The sequence below is a fragment of the Budorcas taxicolor genome, chromosome 1 (genome assembly GCF_023091745.1).
Source record: "Budorcas taxicolor isolate Tak-1 chromosome 1, Takin1.1, whole genome shotgun sequence".
Lineage (NCBI taxonomy): Eukaryota > Metazoa > Chordata > Mammalia > Artiodactyla > Bovidae > Budorcas > Budorcas taxicolor.
The window spans coordinates 173,404,669-173,418,069 of record NC_068910.1 but is presented as its reverse complement, the minus strand read 5'-3'; the positions used below and the strand labels follow the sequence as shown (position 1 = coordinate 173,418,069).

At 36.9% G+C, this 13,401-nt stretch overlaps 1 protein-coding gene across 1 annotated transcript in view; it reads left to right on the top strand.

Moving 5' to 3' along the window:
• RSRC1 (arginine and serine rich coiled-coil 1) overlaps positions 1 to 13,401 on the top strand; it is a 444,672-nt gene that overhangs the window by 121,885 nt on the left and 309,386 nt on the right. The window lies entirely within an intron of this gene.

Sequence of the window (13,401 nt, the reverse complement as noted above, 5' to 3'; positions counted from 1 at the left end):
GAGCTTTGACAAATGATATAGTCCTGTAACTCTCATCATAATCAGAATATACAGTATTTCCATCACCTTAAAAAATTTCCTCATTCTCTGTGTGCAGTATCCTTACCCCACTTCTGCTAGTCCTTGTCAAACTGAAAAGTTTTACCTTTTTTTCAATATCACATAAATGGAGTCATACAGTATATAGCCTTTAAAAATTATTTTAAATATTTACTTATTTAACTGTGCGAGATCTTACTAAGTATACAGTCTTTTGTATCTGGATTCTTTCACTTAGTATAATGCTTTTGAGATATATTTTGGCTGTTCATGTATTAGTTTGTTCCTTTATATTGCTGAGTAGTATTTTGTTTTATGGATGCACCACAAATTATTATCCACTTATCAGTTGAGTAGGAGAATATACTCTTTTTTTCTATATTGCAGAAAAGTTTAACAATTCACAAGTGAAGCCCCTTGACCTAAAAAATTATTTTGTAGATTTAATTTCTTTAATAGTTATAGGACTAATCAGATCTCTGTTTCTTTTTCTGTCAGTTTTGGTAAGTTAAAAAAAAATTTTTTTTCTAGGAATTTGTTCATTCCCTCTAAGTCTTCAATATTTTTGACATAAAAATCTTTATAACCTCTAGAGGTTATCTGTATATATTATTTATTATGTAGTAGTCCTTTTCCCATCCTGATATCAATTGTTTATATTTCCATTTTTTTCTTAATCTTGTTGTGAATTTATTAGTTTTTGCAACCAACCAACCTTTGACTTTGTTTGATTCTCTGTATTGTGTGTGTATTTGTTTTCATTAATTCTTTTAAAAATACTTTTAATTTGGAGGATAATTGCTTTACAATGTCATCAATTCTTTTTTAAAAAAACCCTTTTAAAAAATAATTCTATTTATTTATTTTCGGCTGTGCTGGATCTTCATTGCTGCATGGATTTTTCTGTAGTTCTAGTAAGCAGGGACTATTCTCTAGTTGTGGTGCATGGGCCTGTTTCATTGTCGTGGCTTCCTCGCTGTAGAGCATGGGCTCTAGAGCATGTGGGCTTCAGTAGTTGCAATTGCTCCAAATCCTCAGCAGCACTTGACATTTTAACTCTTATTATTTATTTCAGCCATTCATACAGATGTGTAGTGGTATCTCATCATGGTTTTAATTTGAATTTCCCTAATGCTAATAACAATAAGTACCTTTTCATGTACTTATTTGCACTCCATATGTCTGTTCATCTCTTTCACATATTTTAAAATTTGTCTGTTTTTTCTTATTGGTGAGTTTGAGAGGTCTTTATATAGTTTGCAAACAAATGCTTTGCAGACTCTGTGACTTGAAAATGTGATGTTGAGCATCTTTTGATGTGTGCATTGGTCATTTATATTTCTTTTGTGAGGTATTTCTGCAGATCATTTTCAAATTTTTATTCTTTATTATTATAAGACATTCTTATATATTTTGAATACAAGCCCTTTGTCTAGTATATGTGTGGTGAATTTTTTTTTTTCCCAGTCTGTGACTTGCATTTTCATTTTCTTGATGTTTTTTGCAGAGCAAAAAGTTTTCATTTTGATGAAGTCCAGTTTATGGGCTATATCTGTAATTTGCTGTGCTTTTGGTGGCATATCTAAGAATTCTTTGGCCAACCTCGGGCTGTGAAGATTTTCCCCTACCCTTTTTTCAATAAGTTTTATAGTTTTACGTTTTACATTTAGGGCTATAATGCATTCTGAAGCTTTTTTTTTTTTTTTAATGTGTTCTGTTTTTTGTATAAGTTGTGAGGCTTAAGTTGAGGTTTTTGTTTGTTGCATATGGATGTTTAAATATTCAATTGTTCCAACACAATATATTTAAAAGACTGCAGTTTATTGAATCGCTTTTATTCTTTTGTCAGAAATCAGTTGGTCATATTTGTCTGAGTCTGTTTCTGTGTTCTGTATTCTATTTCAGTCTTTTATTTATTTCTTTGCTAGTATCACACTGTCTTGTTTACTATAACTTTGTAGTAAGTCATTAAAATCAATTGCTGTAGTTTCTCTAATTTTATTTTTTTTAATGTTTTAGTTTTTCTAGTTCCTTTGATTTTCCAAATAAATGTTAGTGTAAGTTTGTCTATAAGTAAAAAAATAATTTTGATTGGATTTATGTTAAATTTATAGGTCAGTCTGGAGAGAACTGATATGAACCTGGTTTGATTTTTCTTATTAACCTGTTTAGTTTTTAACATATATATTCTGTACATGTTTTCTTAGGTTTATACCTAAGTATCTCACTTTGGGGTGATCTGTCTTTTTTTCAATTTATTTATTTAGTGATTTATTTTTTGACTGTTCTGGGTCTTCATTGCTGCATGGGCTTTTCTCTAGTTGTGGCTAGTTGCGGTGCATGGGCTTCTCATTGCTGTGGCTTCTCTTTTCGCGAAGCACAGCCTCTAGGGCCTGCAGGCTTCAGTTGTTACAGAACGTGGGCACAGTAGTTGTAGCTCCTGGGCTCTAGGGCACAGGCTCAATAGTGGTGGCACATGGGCTTAGTTGCTTTGCAGAATGTGGGGTTCTTGCTGAGCAGGAATTGAACCCATGTCTCCTGCATTGGCAGTCAGATTCATTTCCACTGAGCCACCAGGGAAGTCCTGGGGTGATCTATTTTCAATGATACTGGTTTTAAGATTTCAATTTCTAATTGTTCATTTCTAATATGTAGAAATATTATATATATATATACATATATATATAATTGATGTATAACGTGTGTGTATGTGTGTGTGTGCACACGTACACTGACTTTTATATTCTGTGGAGTTTGGGTAAACTCTGGGAGTTGGTGATGGACAGGGAGACCTGGCGTGCTGCGATTCACAAGGTCGCAAAGAGTTGGACACGACTGAGTGACTGAACTGAGTTGAACTGAACTGAAGCATTGCTAAATGTATTAGTTCTAATAAATGCATTTTTTTTAGAGTCCTTAGGGCACCTTATATACACAGTTGAGTGTCATAGGGACAGTTTTATTTCTTCCTTTCCAAGTTGTATACTCTTTATTTATTTTGCCTTATTGCACAAATTAGGACTTCTAGTACTATTTTCAATAAGAATGACAAGCAAGGACATTTAGGAGAAAACATTTAAGTTTTCATCATGATGAAATGCTTTCACTACATTTTTGTTGATATCCTCTATCACTTTGAGGAGTTCTTACTTTGTTAGGTATTTTGTATTTCATAGTAGGTGCTGAATTTTGTCAAATACGTTTCCAGCATCATTTGACACAATCATGTGGGTTTTGTTCTTCTTTAGATTGTTAATAAGATAGATTACACTGATTTACTTTTGAATATTAAACCATCTTTGCATTCCTGAGACAAGCCTCATTTTTGTTGTGGTGGAAATCAGTTTGCTGCTATTATATAGAGGGTTTTTGTGTCTGTATTCATAAGAGATGTTTTTCTTCTTTGTCTGGTTTCATTATTCAGGTAGTACTTGCCTTATAAAATCTTTACCACACAATATAAAGTATTCACCACGCAGTAAAGGACAGAAATGGTATGGACCTAACAGAAGCAGAAGATATTAAGATAAGGTGGAAAGAATATACTGAAAAACTATATAAAAAAGATCTTAATGACTCAGATAAGCACGATGGTATGATCACTCACCTAGAGCCAGAAGTCCTGGAATTGAAGTCAAGTGGGCCTTACAAAGCATCACTATGAACAAAGCTAGCAGAGATGATGGAACTCCAGTTGAGCTATTTCAATTCCTAAAAGATGATGCTGTTGAAGTGCTGAACTCAGTATGCCTGCAAATTTGGAAAACTCAGCAGTGGCCACAGGACTGGGAAAGGTCAGTTTTCATTCCAATCCCAAAGAAAGGCAGGACCAAAGAATGTTCAAACTACTGCACAATTGCACTCATTTCACATGCTAGCAAAGTAATGCTCAAAATTCTCTAAGCCAGGCTTCAGTAGTACATTAACCATGAACTTCCAGATGTTCAAGCTGGATTTAGAAAAGGCAAAGGAAGCAGAGATCAAATTGCAAATATCCATTGGATGGATCATAGAAAAAGCAAGAGAGATCCACAAAAAACATCCACTTCTGCTTTATTGACTACACCAAAGCCTTTGACTGTGTGGATCACAACACACTGTGGAAAATTCTGAAAGAGATGGGAATACCAGACCACCTTACCTGCTTCCTGAGAAATCTGTGTGCAGGTCAAGAAGCAACAGTTAGAACCAGTCATGGAACAATGGCCTGTTTCTGAATCAGGAAAGGAGTACGTCAAGGCTGTATATTGTCACGTTTATTTAACTTCTATGCAGAGTGCATCATGCAAAATACCAGGCTAGATGAAGCACAATCTGGAATCAAGATTGCTGGTAGAAATATGAATAACCTCAGTTATGCAGATGACACCACCGTTATGGCAGAAAGGGAATAGGAACTGAAGAGATGGAGTAGCCATCATGGTCAACAAAAGTCCAAAATACAGTACTTGGATGCAATCTCAAAAATGACAGAATGATCTCTGTTTGTCTCCAAGGCAAACCATTCAATATCACAGTTATCCAAGTCTATGCCCCAAGCAGTAATGCTGAAGAAGATGAAATTGAACGGTTTTATGAAGACCTACAAGACCTTTTAGAACTAACACCCAAAAAAGATGTCCTTTTCATTATAGGGGACAGGAATGCAAAAGTAGGAAGTCAAGAAACACCTGGAGTAACAGGCAAATTTGGCCTTGGAATGTGGAATGAAGCAGGGCAAAGACTAATAGAGTTTTGCCAAGAAAATGCACTGGTCATAGCAAACACCCTCTTCCAACAACATGAGAGAAGACTCTACACATGGACATCACCAGATGGTCAACAACGAAATCAGATGGATTATATTCTTTGCAGCCAAAGATGGAGAAGCTCTATACAGTCAACGAAAACAAGACCAGGAGCTGACTGTGGCTCAGATCATGAACTCCTTATTACCAAAATCAGACTCAAATTGAAGAAAGTAGGGAACACCACTAGACCATTCAGGTATGACCTAAATCAAATCCCTTATGATTATACAGTGGAAGTGAGAAATAGATTTAAGGGCCTAGATCTGATAGAGTAGCAGATGAACTATGGACGCAAGTTCATGACATTGTACAGGAGACAGGGATCAAAGCCATCCCCATGGAAAAGAAATGCAAAAAAGCAAAATGGCTGTCTGGGGAGGCCTTACAAATAGCTGTGAAAAGAAGAGAGGCGAAAAGCAAAGGAGAAAAGGAAAGATACAAGCATTTGAACGCAGAGTTGCAGAGAATAGCAAGAAGAGATAAGAAAGCCTTCTTCAGAGATCAATGTAAAGAAATAGAGGAAAACAACAGAATGGGAAAGACTAGAGATCTCTTCAAGAAATTAGAGATACCAAGGGAACATTTCATGCAAAGATGGGCTTGATAAAGGACAGAAATGGTATGGACCTAACAGAAGCAGAAGACATTAGGAAGAGGTGGCAAGAATACACAGAAGAACTGTACAAAAAAGATCTTCACGACCCAGATAATCATGATGATGTGATCACTCATCTAGAGCCAGACATCTTGGAATGTGAAGTCAAGTGGGCCTTAGAAAGCATCACTACGAACAAAGCTAGTGGAGGTGATGGAATTCCAGTTGAGCTGTTTAGAATTCTGAAAGATGATGCTGTGAAAGTGCTGCACTAAATATGCCAGCAAATTTGAAAAACTCAGCAGTGGCCACAGGACTGGAAAAGGTCAGTTTTCATTCCAATCCCAAAGAAAGGCAATGCCAAAGAATGCTCAAACTACCGCACAATTGTACTCATCTCACATACTAGTACAGTAATGCTCAAAATTCTCCAAGCCAGGCTTCAGCAATACGTGAACCGTGAACTCCCTGATGTTCAAGCTGGTTTTAGAGAAGGCAGAGGAACCAGAGATCAAATTGCCAACATCCGCTGGATCATGGAAAAAGCAAGAGAATTCCAGAAAAACATCTATATTTCTGCTTTATTGACTATGCCAAAGCCTTTGACTGTGTGGATCACAATAAACTGTGGAAAATTCTGAAAGAGATGGGCATACCAGACCACCTGACCTGCCTCTTGAGAAATCTGTATGCAGGTCAGGAAGCAACAGTTAGAACTGGACATGGAACAACAGACTGCTTCCAAATAGGAAAAGGAGTATGTCAAGGTTGTATATTGTCACCCTGCTTATTTAACTTTGCAAAGTACATCATGATAAATGCTGGCCTGGAAGAAACACAAGCTGGAATCAAGATTGCCAGGAGAAATATCAATAACCTCAGATATGCAGATGACACCACCCTTATGGCAGAAAGTGAAGAGGAGCTTAAAAGCTTCTTGATGAAAATGAAAGAGGAGAGCGAAAAAGTTGACTTAAAGCTCAACATTCAGAAAACGAAGATCATGGCATCCGGTCCCATCACTTCATGGGAAATAGACGGGGAAACAGTGTCAGACTTTATTTTTGGGGACTCCAAAATCACTGCAGATGGTGACTGCAGCCATGAAATTAAAAGACGCTTACTCCTTGGAAGAAAAGTTATGACCAACCTAGAGAGCATATTCAAAAGGAGGGACATTACTTTGCCAACAAAGGTCCGTCTAGTCAAGGCTATGGTTTTTCCAGTGGTCATGAATGGATGTGAGAGTTGGACTGTGAAGAAGGCTGAGCACTGAAGAGTTGATGCTTTTGAACTGTGGTGTTGGGGAAGACTCTTGAGAGTCCCTTGGACTGCAAGGAGATCCAACCAATCCATTCTGAAGGAGATCAGCCCTGGGATTTCTTTGGAAGGACTAATGCTGAAGCTGAAACTCCAGTACTTTGGCCACCTCATGCGAAGAGTTGACTCATTGGAAAAGACTCTGATGCTGGGAGGGATTGGGGTCAGGAGGCGAAGGGGACGACAGAGGATGAGATGGCTGGATGGCATCACGGACTTGATGGACGTGAGTCTGAGTGAACTCCGGGAGATGGTGATGGATAGGGAGGCCTGGCATGCTGAGATTCGTGGGGTCGCAAAGAGTCGGACACGACTAAGCGACTGAACCGAACTGAACTGAACTGAAGAGCCTCTTGATGAAAGTGAAAGGGGAGAGTGAGAAAGTTGGCTTAAAACTCAACATTCAATAAACGATGATAATGGCATCCAGCCTCATCACTTCATGGCAAATAGATGGGGAAATAATGGAAACAGTGACAGACTTACTTTTTTGGGGCTTCAAAATCACTGTAAGATGATGACTGCAGGCATAAAATTAAAAGACACTTGCTCCTTGGAAGAAAAGCTATGGCCAGCCTAGACAGCATATTTTAAAAAGAGAGACATTACTTCGACAACAAACGTCTGTCTAGTCAAAGCTATAGTTTTCCCACTAGTTATGTATGGATGTGAGAGTTGAAATATAAAGAAGGCTGAGCCCTGAAGAATTCATGCTTTTCAACTGTGGTGTTGGAGAAGACTCTTGAGAGTCCCTTTGACTGTAAGGAGACCAAACCAGTCCATCCTAAAGGAAATAAGTCCTGAGTGTTGGAATGACTGATGCTAAAGCTGAAGCTCCAATACTTTGGCCACCTGATGCAAAGAGCCGACTCACTGGAAAAGACCTTGATGCTGGGAAAGACTGAGGGCAGGAGAAGGGGGTAACAGAGGACGAGATAGCTGGATGGCACCACCGACTCAGTGGACATGAGTTTGAGTAAACTCCAGGAGATGGTGAAGGACAGGGAAACCTGAGGCTGCAATTCATGGGGTCACAGCGAGTCAGATACAACTTAATGACTGAACAACAATAATAATTATCAGGCTTCTCTCATTAAATCAATTACTTTGATATGGAGTCTTTACCTTTTCTATATGCAAGGATGCTGGTGACTGAGTATAGTGTAGGTTTGTCTACCTAACAGGTGCCCTTCCTTCCTTCTATCACTTTTTTATCAAGAATTTATTTGAGCAGGGTCTTAGAGATCCTGTGGTGAACAATTATGGTTCTGACTCTGTGGAGTTTATAGTGTGTTTGGGCAAAAAAGCAGCCATGAATTACTTAAATAAATACAAGTTTTCAGCAATAATAAGTGCCAGGATAAGGGATGCATAGTGTTAAATGACATATGATTGAAGATGAGGGAGTCAAGTAGACTTTCCCAAAGAAATAAGGATGAATAGAAATTATTGAGGGATGGACGTAGAACATTATTGTTAGAGGAAACATAAGCAAATGTCCCTGGATGGGAGGGAGGCCGGTATGACCAGGGACTGAAATATGGTCAGAGTAACTAGAATGGAGACAAGAGAGGGCACAGTGTGAGATGAAGCCAGAGAAACAGATAGGGGCTAGACTCTGCAGGGCCTTGTAAACCTGGTTAAGGATTTTGGTCTCTATCTCAAGATTAGCAGGATGCCTTTGAAGTGTTTTAATCTAATGGATAATGTGATCAGATTAGTGTTTTGAAAAGATCACTCCAGCTGCATGGTGGAAAGCAGATTGCAGAGGGTAAGAGTGTATGCAAAAAAACCAGATAAGTAGCACAGTAGTCTAGGGGAGATGTAATAGTAGCTTGGATCAGGGTTTGTTGCTGGAGATAGAGAAGTTGATGAATTGGAGACATATTCATATATTTAATTATGGATTTGATTTGAGAAAAGATTTTGGTAAAAGAGATGAAGATATTAAGGATAAGCAGTGGTCTTCCAATTTGTTCGGTGAAATGTTGATGTTACATTTTTATTGATCATGGGTTATATTGGAAGAGACAATGGTATGAGGGAGAAGATCATACGTTTGCTTTGGATGTATTGAGTGCATGAAACCTTTGGAACATTCAAGAGGACAGGTTGGCAGGCAGAGAATATGTACGTGTAGAACTCAGGAGAGTTTTGGCCTGGAGTATTAAATTTTCTGTTCCTTTATATCTTCACCTCTTTGAGTATTTTAACTTAGAATTTGAAAACTAGAGTGACCTATGGCGGGGCTGGGGCTGTAGTGGTCAGTGTAATATTTCCTGTATGGCAAGATTAAATCGTGATGACTTTTGGACCTGACCCAAAGGCTATAGCAAAAATAACTGCTTTGTGCTATGGATACTTTGGATGCTGTTAAAATGTGTCTGGCACTATTATAGTTACTGGATATTGAAAAAATGGATGACATGGTCTTTAATCTTAAGAAACTTGCATCTAGTTTGTAAATCAGACATGTAAATTGATGATAACAGTGTAATGTGAGTGCTGTATCAGAGAGATGTCCACCATTCTAGGACAACATATCAGAAGGACACTTAACCCAAAGTGAGAAATATTTTGGGGTTTTTCGGAAGTATTGATACCTAGACCATTTGGAAGAACATGGATGAGGAAGTAAAAAGGAGAGGGAAAAACAGAAGGATTCAAGCAAGAGGAATCACAATGTATTTGGGAAACCATTTTTATTTGCCTTTTTTTTTTTTTTTTTTTGGAGTGAAATTAATGTTTTATTGTCAGACGGAAAATGTGGAAAGTGCTTTCTGGAAAGAAGAGGGTGACATTGAGCTTTGTTCTTTTTGTTTTGTTTTGTTTTTTTTCTCTCTCTCTCTTTTTTCTTTCTCTCCTCCCCTTTCATCTTTTTTGAATATACAATATATATAGTTCAAAATTGGACATTATATAAAGGTATACATACAGTAGAGTCTCTATCCCACTTTGTCCCCCATCCACCTAATTCCTTCTCTCCTACCTTCTCATACAGTCATTATATTTATTAGTTTTATTATATGTCCTTCTAGAGTTTCTTTAAGAAAAATGATAAGCAAGTACAAATACATATTTTAAAATTTAGTTTTCCTTTTGGGATCTTTATTTCATTCTGGCTTAAGAAGAATGTAAGAAGGAAATATAAGAGGAGGTTCCAGAAGAGTTTTGACTTGAAGGATTTTATAATAAATCAGGAAAGCAGCACTAAGGAGAGTGAATTAAAGATAGAGATCGTCGAGGAGTCTTAGAGTAAGTAATGGTGAGAGTGGTGACCAAGCCTTAGGTAAGGTAGTGGCAGTGGAAAAGGAAGGACTGTTATTTTACTGGATCTTGATCTTTTAGCTTCAGAAAATAACCAGTTATTTAATATTAAACAGTAGTGTGGAGACACTCAATGGTGGAGTTTGAATGAGTTGTGTGAATGAATGGTGAATGGAAGGAAGGGTATAAAACCAATGGGGCTTATCCATGAAATTGAGGGAAAGAAGCTAATAGAGAAGCTAAGTGTAGCACAACACTTAATAACTCATACCTGATTGTTGACCTGATTTTAAATCCAGTTCTTCCATTTACTGGGCTTCCCTGGTGGCTCATATGGTAAAGAATCTGCAATGTGGGAGACCCCTGGGTTCAATCCCTGGGTTGGGAATATCCCCTGGAGAAGCACACAGCAGCCCCCTCCAGTATTCTTGCCTGGAAATCCTGTGGACATAGGAGCCTGGTGGGCTAGTCCATGGAGTCTCAAAGAGACAGACGGACATGACTGAGCGACTAAACACACACACTCTTCCATTTACTAGCTGTATGATCTTGGGCAAGTCACTTTAAGTCACTTGGCATCTCCTTAAGCCTTTGTTTCTTTATCTATAAAATGGCTGTGATAAACACAACTACTTTCAGGAATTGGATAAGGATTAGAAGAGTAATACATAAGGAAGGTTTTTTATCCAGGGCTTAGCCAGCAAGGGTAGTCATGGATTGGGACGTCTTTTGATCGTTTAAAAGTGAGAGAAGATGGAAAACTAGTAGAGAATGAGAAGGTAGTTCAAAAAAGAACATGAAATACTTTTACAGTTACCTGATGATTTGGCAGTAATTGACTTGGAAATGCCATGTAAGTATTTTGAGCCTCAGTGTGTTTATCCACAGTATAATAGCAAGTTAGGTCCTCCCAGTTCTATTTTCCTGATACCATAACTATTCATATAATCTATGTTACAGATTTCAGAATGAAAACTACAGTTCTCTCAGATCCTATTAGTTTCTTGACTTTGAATTATTATATGGTAACATTCAGAGTTTTAACTCTATTATACATTTAACATTGTTTTCATGTGGCTACTTCCTTAAATAATTTTGTTTTTTTGGCCATAAAGGCAAAAAGATACTTTTTTTCTTTTCTTTTCTTCTTTTTTTTTTCAATAACCACCTTGTAAAAAGTCTATTGTTTGCCTTGGCCCTTTTAATCTGCCCATGAGGAATTCAAGCCGAATGATAGGGGGCTGTGAAAATCCAGTTAGTGTGAGCTGTAATCTTTTTTTGCTAGCTTTAAATAGTTAGAGTACCATGCAGACACCCTGCAGATAACTGAATCAAAACATACAGTAATCACCTAAACATGGATTCTGCCTTTGCTGTTATGGAACTACAGTAGAAATCGCTAATAGCCATTTACTTTTCAGAAAAATATTTGGTCATAATATCAAATAAAATCAGGGTTAGATATTAAAAGCTATATTTCACAGGTAGAGAATCCAGTGTTTGTGAAAAGTGTTGATTTCTATAAATTTGATATTATTCAATATTTATAATATCTTCTTGACTAGTCTTCTAGGGTCAGGGAAACATCTTTATAGAAATAATATTTATAATCCTCTAATCTTTCAGTCATCTACTGCTTCAGGTATCACTAATGGAAAACAAGAAACTGTTGAGATAATCAGACTTTTGAACTATAATAAGAGACAAGAATAAAGTATGCTTTTCTTTTTCTTACACAAAAAATCCTGATTCCACTAATGTAGTTTATTGAATTTTGGTAGCAAAATATTCTCTAATAACTTTGTCAAATGGTGGTCTATTTTTCTAGGTTTATGAGGTTTTTTTTTTTGTTTTTTTTTTTGCCTTTTTTTCCCTTAAGTTAAAAGATGGATCCCTCATCCATTAAATTCTGCATTAGAGTGATGAGAAACACAGTGTGCAGCATGCTGGTGCTGCCTCCTAATTTCATTAGCTTTCCATTTTCTAATACTGCTGTTGATAATATTCTGGTGAAGTTTATAAAATAAAATAGGCTGTTTGTTGAAACGAATATTTTAGTGTTGCTGGCATGATTCATGCTACATTAAGAGTTCATAAGTCATTAGTAATCTTTTATGTGCAGTGTATTGTTCTGAACAGCAAACTTGAACTCCTTTGTTTTGAAAGATTCATAGAGTCTATTTCAGGACAAAGATTTCATAAAGTAGATGCCTTTCCTATGCTTATCGCTTTGCCTCAGGAAATTTTGTAGAGCTCAACATGCCAGTCCTTCAAAATAGGGAAGCCTACTTTTCATCAAAAATATAGTCTAAGGACTGTGGTTGTTAGTCTACATTCTCAGCACTTAGTTTTCTGTAAACTTTTTATTATAGATTCAGACATATGAAAAAATAGAAGGTTGGTATAATGAATCTAATTTATCCATCTTTCACTTCCATCAATTTAAAGTGTATGGTGTGGTTCAGAAATGCTACATACAAATATTTTAAAAACATATTATATTACCAATTGCTATTGGAAGTTCTAAAAACTTCATTGCTATTTCATTGGCCTGATAAGTTTGAGTACATGTTTACATTAATAAGAAATAATGTTAAGAGAAACATTCTAAATTTGATGTTTTAAGAGCAGTTGTAAATTTTTATTTGCATACAGTGTACTCTGTACATTGTGTAAAACATTCTGACCAGCAGATATTTGTGGAGGGAATATCTAAGCATTTGCTAATATTCATAACATTATTTATCACTCATATTGCCTCTGTTGTCTCACTTATAACCACTGTTTTGCCCCTAACCTTCTAAGCTGCCTACTCCTTTGTTCAGGTCTTTAAAAGTTAACAGGCTTGCCATTGTTACCAGCTATAACCCCAGTCAATTCTTGTTGGCGTGTATCCCTTTCTCTGTCCACCATTTCCCACATTTTCAAGTCATTTACTCTAGTATCCCCTGTAAAAATATTTGACCTTGTTGAGACCATCAGGCATGCCACTGTTCATCATCCATCACCTTCTTTCTATCTTCACTTCCCTTCTTAGGCAGATAAGTTTCATTCTTTCCTGTGAAAATGGAAGAAGTGTCCTTATTTCTGTCATTTGTGCTCTGAATCCCATTACCTCTTCTAATTGAACTCCTTGCGGGGATCAGTTCCCTTTACTGGATAATTCTTAGCAGTGTTTTACTGAAACAAACTAAAACAAAAAACCTTAACCCACTATTGACTTCTTATCTGTTACAGCTCTATATCATTTCTCTGCTCTGAGGAATATCAGTTGATTTTTTTTTTCTACTTTTTCATTTCCTGATCACTCTTTAACACACTTGAGTTTCTGTTTTTGACTTCTGCAGTGAAACAGCTCTTGTCAAGTCATCTGCTCTTGTCAAGTGACTT